This window comes from Cyanistes caeruleus, chromosome 4, assembly GCF_971803275.1.
Source record: "Cyanistes caeruleus chromosome 4, bCyaCae1.hap1.1, whole genome shotgun sequence".
In the NCBI taxonomy this organism is placed as follows: domain Eukaryota; kingdom Metazoa; phylum Chordata; class Aves; order Passeriformes; family Paridae; genus Cyanistes; species Cyanistes caeruleus.
The window spans coordinates 16,019,794-16,030,050 of NC_141704.1; the positions used below are offsets into that span (position 1 = coordinate 16,019,794).

General features: G+C 35.7%; 1 long non-coding RNA gene across 1 annotated transcript; it reads left to right on the forward strand.

Annotated features, from left to right (window-relative positions):
* Positions 1 to 5,974: 5,974 nt before the first annotated feature.
* LOC111923069 (uncharacterized) lies at positions 5,975 to 9,939 on the forward strand. The gene is made up of 4 exons (XR_002860898.2): positions 5,975 to 6,041; positions 8,355 to 8,435; positions 8,950 to 9,160; positions 9,775 to 9,939. It is a non-coding gene; the product is annotated as an uncharacterized LOC111923069 (long non-coding RNA).
* Positions 9,940 to 10,257: the final 318 nt, after the last annotated feature.

Here is a 10,257-nt window from a genome sequence, read left to right on the forward strand (position 1 = left end):
AGTTTTAGGGACTTGGTTTTATTCTCCAATTTATTCTTCCCCATAGTTTTTTTAAAACATTTTAAAAATTTTGTAAGAAGTTATTCTGAACCTCCCAGCTTCGTATTTAAAGGTGAAGTTTATATGTACAGTAGATCTTCAGAAAATAGTTGAGGTATGACTGAGGTATTGTTGCTTTGACTGCTGCTATTATTCCTTCTTGTACAATAGTGAACTATTCAGTGCAATTTGCAACACCTTGTGTCGTGAGGAACAAGATATTTTGTCACAGCTGTCCATCTAATGTGAGGGAGAGCCAAGGGTGAACACCCTCAAAGTGGAATTCTTTCCACCTTTCTTTTCCCATATGCCATTTAGGTAAATAATCAAAAAGTCCTCTACTGACTCTTTCTATAATCATCTGAGACTGAAACACTTTTACAGTGGATTCAAATATCTAATCTAAAGAGTTATCTGGTTATGATGACTCAATCTATAGGAGCATCTACCTTTTCCTATTTAGTGTAGAAAGACCAAAGTGTTTTTTTAGGCCAGACACCTTGTTTTCAGATGAGTGGATTTGGAGATGTGAATCCTACCACCATAGCCTAGTGAAATCTAGAAATCAAGACACCCATTTGCCTTCTGTCAGATAATCTGTAGACTCAGACAGACATAAAGTATGAAGTAACTTTACCCAGTTCCTCAATTTAAAGGTTTCAGTATAATCAGAAGAGTGAGGGACAACCACATGTGAACCATCTTCTGTAAAGACAGATGTGCAGTGGTGTGAATATATGATAAATTTTACTTTCTTGCAAATATCCCTTATTTTTCAAGAATTTATTTTAATGTAGAAATGTATTCTTTCTTACATTTGAAATAAAAGATTCAATCACTTGTTTGTAATTATGTTGCTTAACCAAAAACACATGAATAAATTAATGAAACTTAATCCCAGGATTATAGCGTGAAAGAATGCACTTAATGAATAACCCAAGCTCATTACAATCCCAGTTTGCTTAAAAAGTCTGTTTATGTTCTTATTTTCATGTATATCATGAAAGGCACATTCAGTGATACTGAAAGATATTAATGCACTTGAACTTGATAACACCCTGTTATAAAAGCCTTTTTGTATTTCTGCTGTTTCTGCACATGTATAAGACATATTTCCTGAGCCAAAGAATGCACTAACATACTTTAACTCAATATGTCTCAAGGAGAAAAAAAATGCTTGTGATAACTGCTGCATGAAAAAAAAAAAGGAGGAGTGGTAGCTTCAAAGTACATAGCTACAATCCTAAACCACAACAATCCTAATTGAGTTGGTCTGTGGTGCATATGGTACCCTAAGGAAGTGTCACAGAGGGCACTCATATTTCAGACACCTAAGTTTTTGCTTCAGTGTTTAAATATGACCTGACTCAAAGTCATGTCCAAACTGGAGGACAGGTAACCACAGTTGTCTTTCTGGAGGAAGGTGACTGCTTTTGTTTTATATCCAAACTGATACATTTTTTTGGGTCTACAGAATGGAGGATGTGAATTTTTGGCTATCTGAAAAATGTTGCTGGGAAGCTATTATCACCACCTTAAAATTAACATTTTATTGCCGTTATGGTCAATTAGCCTATCACAGTCTATGACTATAACCAAATGTAGGAATCTACATTGAAACTAGCAAGACATGAGTCCTAAATCATCAATAGAAATAGTTGTCATACCATTCAAAAATCTTAGGGTGACTTGTGCAGGTGAACATCTGTACAGCAGACACCCAACATCAGCTCAGATGAAGTCCACTCTAAAACATTTAATGTAGTCCAGTTCATATTACTGCATAATCCATATTACTTCATATCACTTGTTTGTGTTATATCTTACGTATAGTCCAAAAATAATCTTAGCTGTTGCTCATATGCAAGAATATTTGCCACTAATATAAATTCTAACTAAATACTTAAACAGTCACATTGGATTATAGTTTTGTTCAGTTCTTTCTCTTTATCCTCCCTATTCACAACAGACATATAGTCAAGGTCAAGTTTCCTATTAGTATGCTAAAACACACTGCTCTTGCTCAGGAGTTAGTCTAATAACTTATGTGTTTGAGAGTTGTAAATCACTGCTACATTTAAAATTTGACTTCTTGGTGTTAAGCAAGGCAGTGCAGAGCCTCAATTTTGTTTTGCTTTGCTTATACGATTACAAGAGAGCTTCTTATCTGCCTTCTAGGCTGGAGAGCTGATGCCATATCTAAAATTCATCTTCTGAAGTAGAAAGTCTTTCTGATTTCAGCTTCTTCTGGGAAGTTTTTCCAGATCCTCCCTGTAGGCAGCATGGCCTTGTTGCCAATTTGCCCGAAATATATGAAGTACTGGAACTCATGGTACAGTATTTCATGATAAGGAGCTGATGTTCAACATATAGTTGAACCTATATGGGATGTCAAAAGCAGAGTTCATCCAGTGTAGTCAATATATTCCTGACACCAGTTCTGGTAATTTGTCTCATCCTCAGTTCCAATTCATGCATCCAGCATTATTAAAAGGCCATGAGGAGGGAAGGAATCCTTCCAGCACTTTGCACCATTTCTTCTATAGTTTTCACTCAGAAGCCTACAAAACCCTCAACAAATAAAACCATAGGGTCCCTCCCTATCACTTGTGAAGACTTGCACATTAAACTAAGACTAAAATGTTGTGAATAGCCAAGAAAAGCTTTCAGTTTCTTCAGGCCAGTCTTTCCAATTTAAACACCTTTCTTCCGTGATTTAACTTTTGTTACAATCAAGCGTATCTAAGTCTTAGAGTAACAAAAAGTCCTGGAAAAGATAAGCTCAGTACAACTTAGTTCAGGTTAGAAATGTCTGCCAGTTTCTGCAGAAAGCCTGAGGCAATTATATGTATCAGGAAGTGTGTCTGTTTTTCAGATAATATGAAATTATAAGCATGATACCTTCACTTGTGAATTGTTTTGTCTCGTAGACCATGTTAAATGTCATACCTAATGCACAGATATGCACAAATCAGTTTTTCTGGCTTTTCACTTTTTTCCACAATTGGAACAAGTGGACCAAGGGCCTTTTTATGTCCATATAGGACTACTATTTATTTATGAGAAGAATCTAAACATGAATTTGAAGTCTGGAGGATTCACATAGTGGGTGAATCTTTGTCTGAACAGAACTTAGTGTATTTTCACACTCCTGAGGACATTTGCATTCTCTCTACTCATTTGCATTTTTTTCATGATTTGTTATTTACATTCTTTTAACAGGGAAAGGAAAACACTATGTCAGAAAGTGATTGATAGATTTTCTTGATCTTCAAGTTTTGTTTGTACTTAATTTATTTCTTAGCTTAGTCTCCTAGATTTCTTGTAACATTCAAGAATTTCTCATTGTATTGTTCCTTAACTAAGTACACTCTGAAGCTGAGATTTTTTATCTTTAGCTTAAACAGGTGGTGAGTTTACCCCTGGAGGTCATTTTCTTTGCAAAAAGAAAAAAATAAAGGAATGATCTTCAACTGAATTAACACAAATTTGATTTATATTAAGTTGTGAAAGGTGGACATTAAGCACATTGTTTACTAAATACTTTTATCTTGCTATGCTTCTTAAATTATTTGTAAAGCATAAAGGTGCCTGTTTGGTTAACATTCAAGCTCAAATTGAATTTTATTTTGTTAAACTTATTATTTCCTGCTAAGTAACTTGTGAGGGAATGTGATTTTAAGTGGAAGAGATTCACTTCTCTTTCTGCAGAAATAAAAATCTTAAAATTAGTGACACAGAGATATAAAAACCCAACAAGACAACTAAACCAGCACTGTAATATATAAGATAAGTGGCACTGGGGAAATGGTGGCTGTAAAAAAAATGCAATATATACTGTATTACTCAAGTGCACAATCTTAAATAAACCCCCAAAATTGAAGACCAAGAGACATGATTCCATTTGCTCTATTTTGTAGGAAATTTGTCATGAAGTATCTAACATCTGCTGGAAGGCCAACAGTGCAGATCCCAAAAAATCCAGGTGTGTGCATTAGTGTGATAAATTCATGACATGGATGACTGTTGCTGATGAAGGGACATGCTCTGGTGGACCTGGCCCTTAAAAAGGAAGGGTGAACTGGTTGAAGATTTTGGCTGTTGTCTACAGTAGCCATGAGATGGTGACAGGATACTGAGAGAAGTGATGAAGGCAAACAGCGAGATTCCACCCTGGGCTTTCAGGAGAGTGAACTTTGACCTGTTAGGGCTGTGCTTGAACATCCCATGAGAAACCACACTGGAGAAAGGGGAGTTCCAGGAGAGAGGACTGGTTTCAAACATGATCTCCAGCTTCAAGAATGGTCCTTCCAAAGGGTGAGAAATCAAGCCATTGTAACAGGACAAATTGCTCCTGATTCAGCTCATCCATGAAAAAAAAACATGTAAGAGATGGAAGGCCAGTCAGATGACCCAGGAGGAATGCAAAATCCCAGAATCACAGTGATCACAGCCTTTTTGCTGGTCCTAAAATCATGAGCCAGGTGATAAAAAGGGGTTACCTTTATACAAATCCTTAGGTGCACAGCTTACTAGGTGGAAAGCATCTGAAGATGCACATGTAACATAAGGTGTATACAATTTTTATATATTTATTAAATTAGCATTACTGACAAGAATCCCCAATTAGAGACATAAGTAATGAGGTAATTCCTCCCTGGTCCAACCCTTTCTACCTCTCCCCCACCAAACTCCAACCCCCTCAGATAGTATTTTATTTATGAAGTTGTGTCTTGGAGAGCTAGTTTTAACCTTGGCTTCCCAGAGAATCTAACCTTGGACCCCCAGCTTGGACCCACTGGAGAATTTAGTTTCTCTTTCTGTCTAATGGAGTAGGTAAAATGCTAGCTACAAATACTGTAATAGGATACAGAGCTACAAATATATACATATAAAGAATATAGAGAATATATAAAAACAAGAAACACAAAATCAGTTCAGCATCAACAAAACAGCTGAAATCAACTGGCACCTCTGGACATCATTTAATCCAACTCTCCCTCTCAATACAGGGATGTCTGTAGGAATTGACAGAGGTCCATATACAGCTGAGTTTTGAATATGTCCAAGGATGGACACTCCAAAAACTCTCTGTGTAGCCCATTTCTGTGTTCAGTCACCCTAAGTCAATGCCCACAGTCAGATACCTATGATATATGGTCAAATATTTTAAAATATTCTATTTTATAAAAAAAAAAACACAAAAAAACCAAAAACCCCAAACCAACAAAAATACAAACAAACAATCAAACAAAAAACCCCAAGAAAAGAAAATGTGTGCTTTTCCTATTTGCTAAGAGAGGGATCTAATCTCTATAGTACAGATGACTTTTTTCACACTTACTTTACTAGGAGTAAGAAAGCAATGCCTAACTGGGCATAGAAAATGGTGAACAGTAGGTATCTTTGATGGTCTCTAGAGAGAGCTCCTCTCTCCCTCATTTTGGGTGCTTAAATAAGGCAGACTGATGCCATCTCAGTGTGTGCCAATTATTAGAAATGGACCAAAGCAGAAGAATGCAGAGAGGAAATGGATCTGAGGAGCCACAGCTTATCTCCCTTCCAACAGAGATTTCTTTAAAAGAATGTGAGTATTGTACAAGTTCAATAACAAGTTTCATTGAATAAATCAGTTTGTTCATTCTATCCCCCACAAATATCTATAAACCAAAAAGGCTATGGTTTTGCACTACACAATTGTACAATTTTTGTGCAGCCCAATTAATCTACTTAGATGCATGGCTGAGCTACTGCTCTGCTTTAAAAATCTTGACACATGATGGTCTAATCTTTTGCTTGAAAGGTGAATAGTTGTACGAGCTGCTTCTGCCATTATTATTCTGTTAAAAGCTGAACTCCATTGATTCCAATTTGTTGTTACCTCACAAAAGTCATCAGCATGTACTCGTGGAACTGCTGCAGAACTAATTGCTCTCCAGTCTCCACTCTGAGTATGAATGCCCAGGCGTAACATCTCATGCCTTAAAGGCACAGTAAGAAAGGTAAGAAAGCCCCCTGCCCTCTCACAGGGCTGCTGGTGTCCATGCCCTGTGCTTTGGTGATGCTTATCCTGCATACCTGACTAAGAAACACCCTCTGGAGGCCAACCCTACAACCAGATATGAATGATAGGAGCTGGACAGCCTTCTTAAATGAAAATATAATTGGTAGCAATAAAACTGGGTGTAAATAAACCATTATAATCAGAACTAATCCAGACAATGGGCAAAATAAAGTAATTGTCTACACCCTATGAGACAGTAGCTTTCATGTAAACTTGGCAACTCTTAGTCTTTCTTCCCAGTGCAGGAATAAGAACTCAAGGGGAACTCAGAGCTTCAGAGATGACTGCAAAAGGGGAAAGTTTTTGCTACAAAGGCAGGTGTAAGCAGGAGTTCATCACAACCTAATTTTTATCTGAGCTTTGTTATAAAGAAACTTGTCATACTCACTTTAGAAGTTACCTTTTTTAGTAGCTTTTATTTTTTACATTTTATTAAATCTTTCTTGTCCAGTAAGAATGGTTTACACTGTTATTGCATGCATCCTCAGTCTGGAAAGAAAATGATATCCTTCTTATGAAGTACAAGTAAGGATGAAATAATTTGCCCTCTAGTACTTACCACAGTACAATAAATCCATCATACTATGTAACATCCATGGAATAGCAGTCCACAGCCTAGAGGGAAGTGCCTTTTAAAGTAATTATCTATTAGAGAGTCATTTTCTTTGATATTCAAAATAGGATTCAAAATGGTAAAAAGCCTGTGATTTTAATTGTTTCTACCTACTTGGAGACATGGTTTAGGTGTGCAACTTGGCAGTGTTGGGTAAATGGTTGGACTTGATCTTAAAGGTCTTTTCTAACCTGAACGATTCTGTAATTGTATTGTTCTATAATTCTCTTCTCTGTTTCCTTCCATCAGTCTCTACTGCTTCTCAACAGCAGCCTTTTCACCCCTTGGGAACTGCATCTATCTTACTGTTAAATGCTGATGTGCTGTTTCCCTAAAAGGGTAAAATGAGATTAGAAACTTGGCTCTGTGAGATGATAGGAACCTGTCTGAAAAGAACACTGTCATCGCATTTTAATCACCCTGAAATGTTGATCAAAAATTTTCTTCTTGCGGTTTATCTTTCTTCTTTTTGAGCCTTCTGCTCTTCTATTTTCATAATACATTCATGCAATGAATATCCAAGTAATTTTGTCACATATGATACAAAAATGGTTTCACAGAGCAGAGCCACATTAATCTCAGTTTGTGAATTTGAGCATGCATCTCATACTGAAAAAATACTGTTATGAGGAGACAAACGTTGTAGGGATAAGGTACTCATATTCACTGCCTTTGCTATCTATGGAGAGAGTGACTATTTAATCCTTCCTATTTTAGAGGCTTGTTTAAAAATAAAATGAATGGGATAAATTGCATTCAGGAAGTTCCTAACACTTTGGCTGCATAGTGATCTTATAATGACCCTTAAGTTAGATACCAAACTTTTTAAGTGTCTAATGAATAATAATGAATTACATCCCAGTGAAACCAATAAATCTTCCTTGAATGAAGCGTATACTTGAACCTTGCTGAATGTTTCGACTTTACTCATGCTGCTTCTCTTTCCCTTGGCTTGATATGAAAAGACTGAATATTTCTAGTTTCTCTTTGCACATAAAGCACACATCACAAATAATGTTACTTCTTCACTAAGGCACCATTTAAAATTTTAAATGCGAAATGTAGTTCAAAAAAATAATATTAGATGTGGTCCTGTTTTATTAGTTTTGACAAGTGATTCTTATCATTTGAACTTTCTGTCTGCTGTACTTAGAAAGTGGATTCATTTTTCCTTTAAAGGTTATCATACCTTAAATTCAAGCAGTTTAGGGTGATCTTTTCTAATCAGTAAGCTATCTACATTAAAAACGGCCTTTGAGTAAAAGTATTAAACCATTCTGGTTGCAAGTTGAAAAATTTGTACTTTGTTAGATATGCTATTATTCCCCATTCTTGCCACCAGATTCAAATTTATTCATTACATATTAAAAGCCAGTAACCACATGGATTGTTAGAACCTATGAGATGAAAATTGTGTTCCTCTTTTTTGCCCAGTGGAGGAAATTGCCACAGCTTTGGTGTCAAGTAGCAAGCCGTCTTGGGAAAAAAATAAACAAGAAACAGTCACAAGCCAAATGAACAGCAGGGAAATGATTAGTAGTTTATTTTTATTTGAAAATTCAACGTTTACTCAGTGAACTCAAGTGGTGTGTTCACTAAATTATTTCTATACTTTTTTTCTTTTTTTCTTTTCTGTAGATTCACACTCACAAACCCATGGATTCATATATTCACAACGCAGAGAGTGAGAGCTTGCCATATGCAAGTATGCTGATTAAGGTTAAAACCACAAAATTGATTTTCTTTTCTCCTTGTCACTGCATATAAAATACCATTCATTCTTATAATGGGAACAATATTAAGTGGAAGTTCATTGCATTGACTCTTTCAAAAATCTGACTGAGATTAATGATAAGCCTTCCTATTATCTAGTGGCCCCAGGGTATGACTTATATTTTAACAACATTGGAAAAATAATCTTTAAAACAATATTTTTTTCTCTCTTGTTTTTTTAAAAAAAATCCTCAAAATTCTCATTTCATTCAGATATGCAGAAATCTCCTGTCTCCCAAAGCCAACTTTCCATGTCCAAGAGTTAAAGCTATATGCACTTGTATGCACAATAAATAACATATGACTCATTTACCATTTTGGGTTTTTTATATTTTTCTCAACCACACATTTAAGTTGGACAAGTATTTTATGTGATTGCATTTACAGATTCTTATGAATAGGTTTAAAATCTTTGCTTGACAGGTTACTTATGTCAGCTTATTTTCTCACTTTGTTTTAGTGGCAAAGAAGAATAAGTAATTAAAATTTCACAGTAAGTTTTGCTTACTGATTTACTGATGAAAACAATGTTGACATGCTGTGCTGAAGTGTGTGTTCAAGTGAAGAGGTACGTTACAACAGATAATTTATTCTCAGTAGTGGAAGCGCTCTTGCTCTGGACCGCCTGTAAACAGTGTGAGTGCACTTGGCTCTCAGCATGTGCTCATAAGGTACTTGTAAAGACAGATCTGGGGGTGAAAGGAGAGGGATGGAAAAAAAAATAAGATAATTTTCTTCAGAGGAATTTTTGGATTATTTAGAGAAGTTCTATTATGGAATTGCAGTTGGACTCATCATTCAGACTACATAACAAGTAAAGTTGTGTTCCCTAAATGCAATGTCTTCCTAAAACCAAATCTTATAAAAGGGATAAGAATAGAAAAGCTAAAGTAATCTGACTAACATATTTTTATGTGTTCATGTATATTAACATTATGGGTTTTGTTCAGAAAGGTATTATTAAGCATGCAAAGTATATTAGAAGGAAGAGATCTTTTTCTCCCTGTTTATCAGTTCAGGTGAAGTATATCAATAAAGCAGCAGGAAAAGTGCAGTGACTAAAGAAATGATTTATTGATACTTTAGGCTTGCTGAAGCAGGGTAATGTCAATGCAATTAACTTCTGGATCAAGTCAGTCCACTGCAAAGTGCAAGCTGACAGAATGGCTTTAAAACCACATCCCGAACAAAATGAGAGCATCAGTGAGCATCCGGCCTCAGAGGAAGAGCCTGCTAGTGACAAGGCTGACCCTCTTTCTTTAAAAAAAAATGATTTCTTTTGTAGGAAACTGTTCAAGTAATGGGCCAGTGAGCAGCATACTATTCAAACAGTTTCAGACCTGCATAAAGAAGGGGAAGATGGCATAACAAGAAATTAGACAACGTTGAAAGTAACTTGCATGATCAGCAAGTGGCCAGGTTACAGGATGTCAGCTTCATTTGTAAAATACTAGATGCTAATTACATTGATTGGATGAAATTCTGCCGGGAAAGTGAATAAATTCTTCATAATTTATTCAATTATGTAATGCCATTATAAATTTGCAAAGAAGTTTTTTTAAGATGGTCAGACTGCTTCTTAAAGTGAAAGTTAAAGTGTATGTAAACCATGGGAAGCTAAAATTAGCACCAAGAAAAATTAGAACTGTGAAAATGAGCTATAAAGGAAAAGCAGATAATAAAAAATACCCTCTCATATTTCAGTCAGTCATTTAAATAAATTTCCATGTGTAAAAGACCATATCACATATTCAAAAGCAACTTTCTG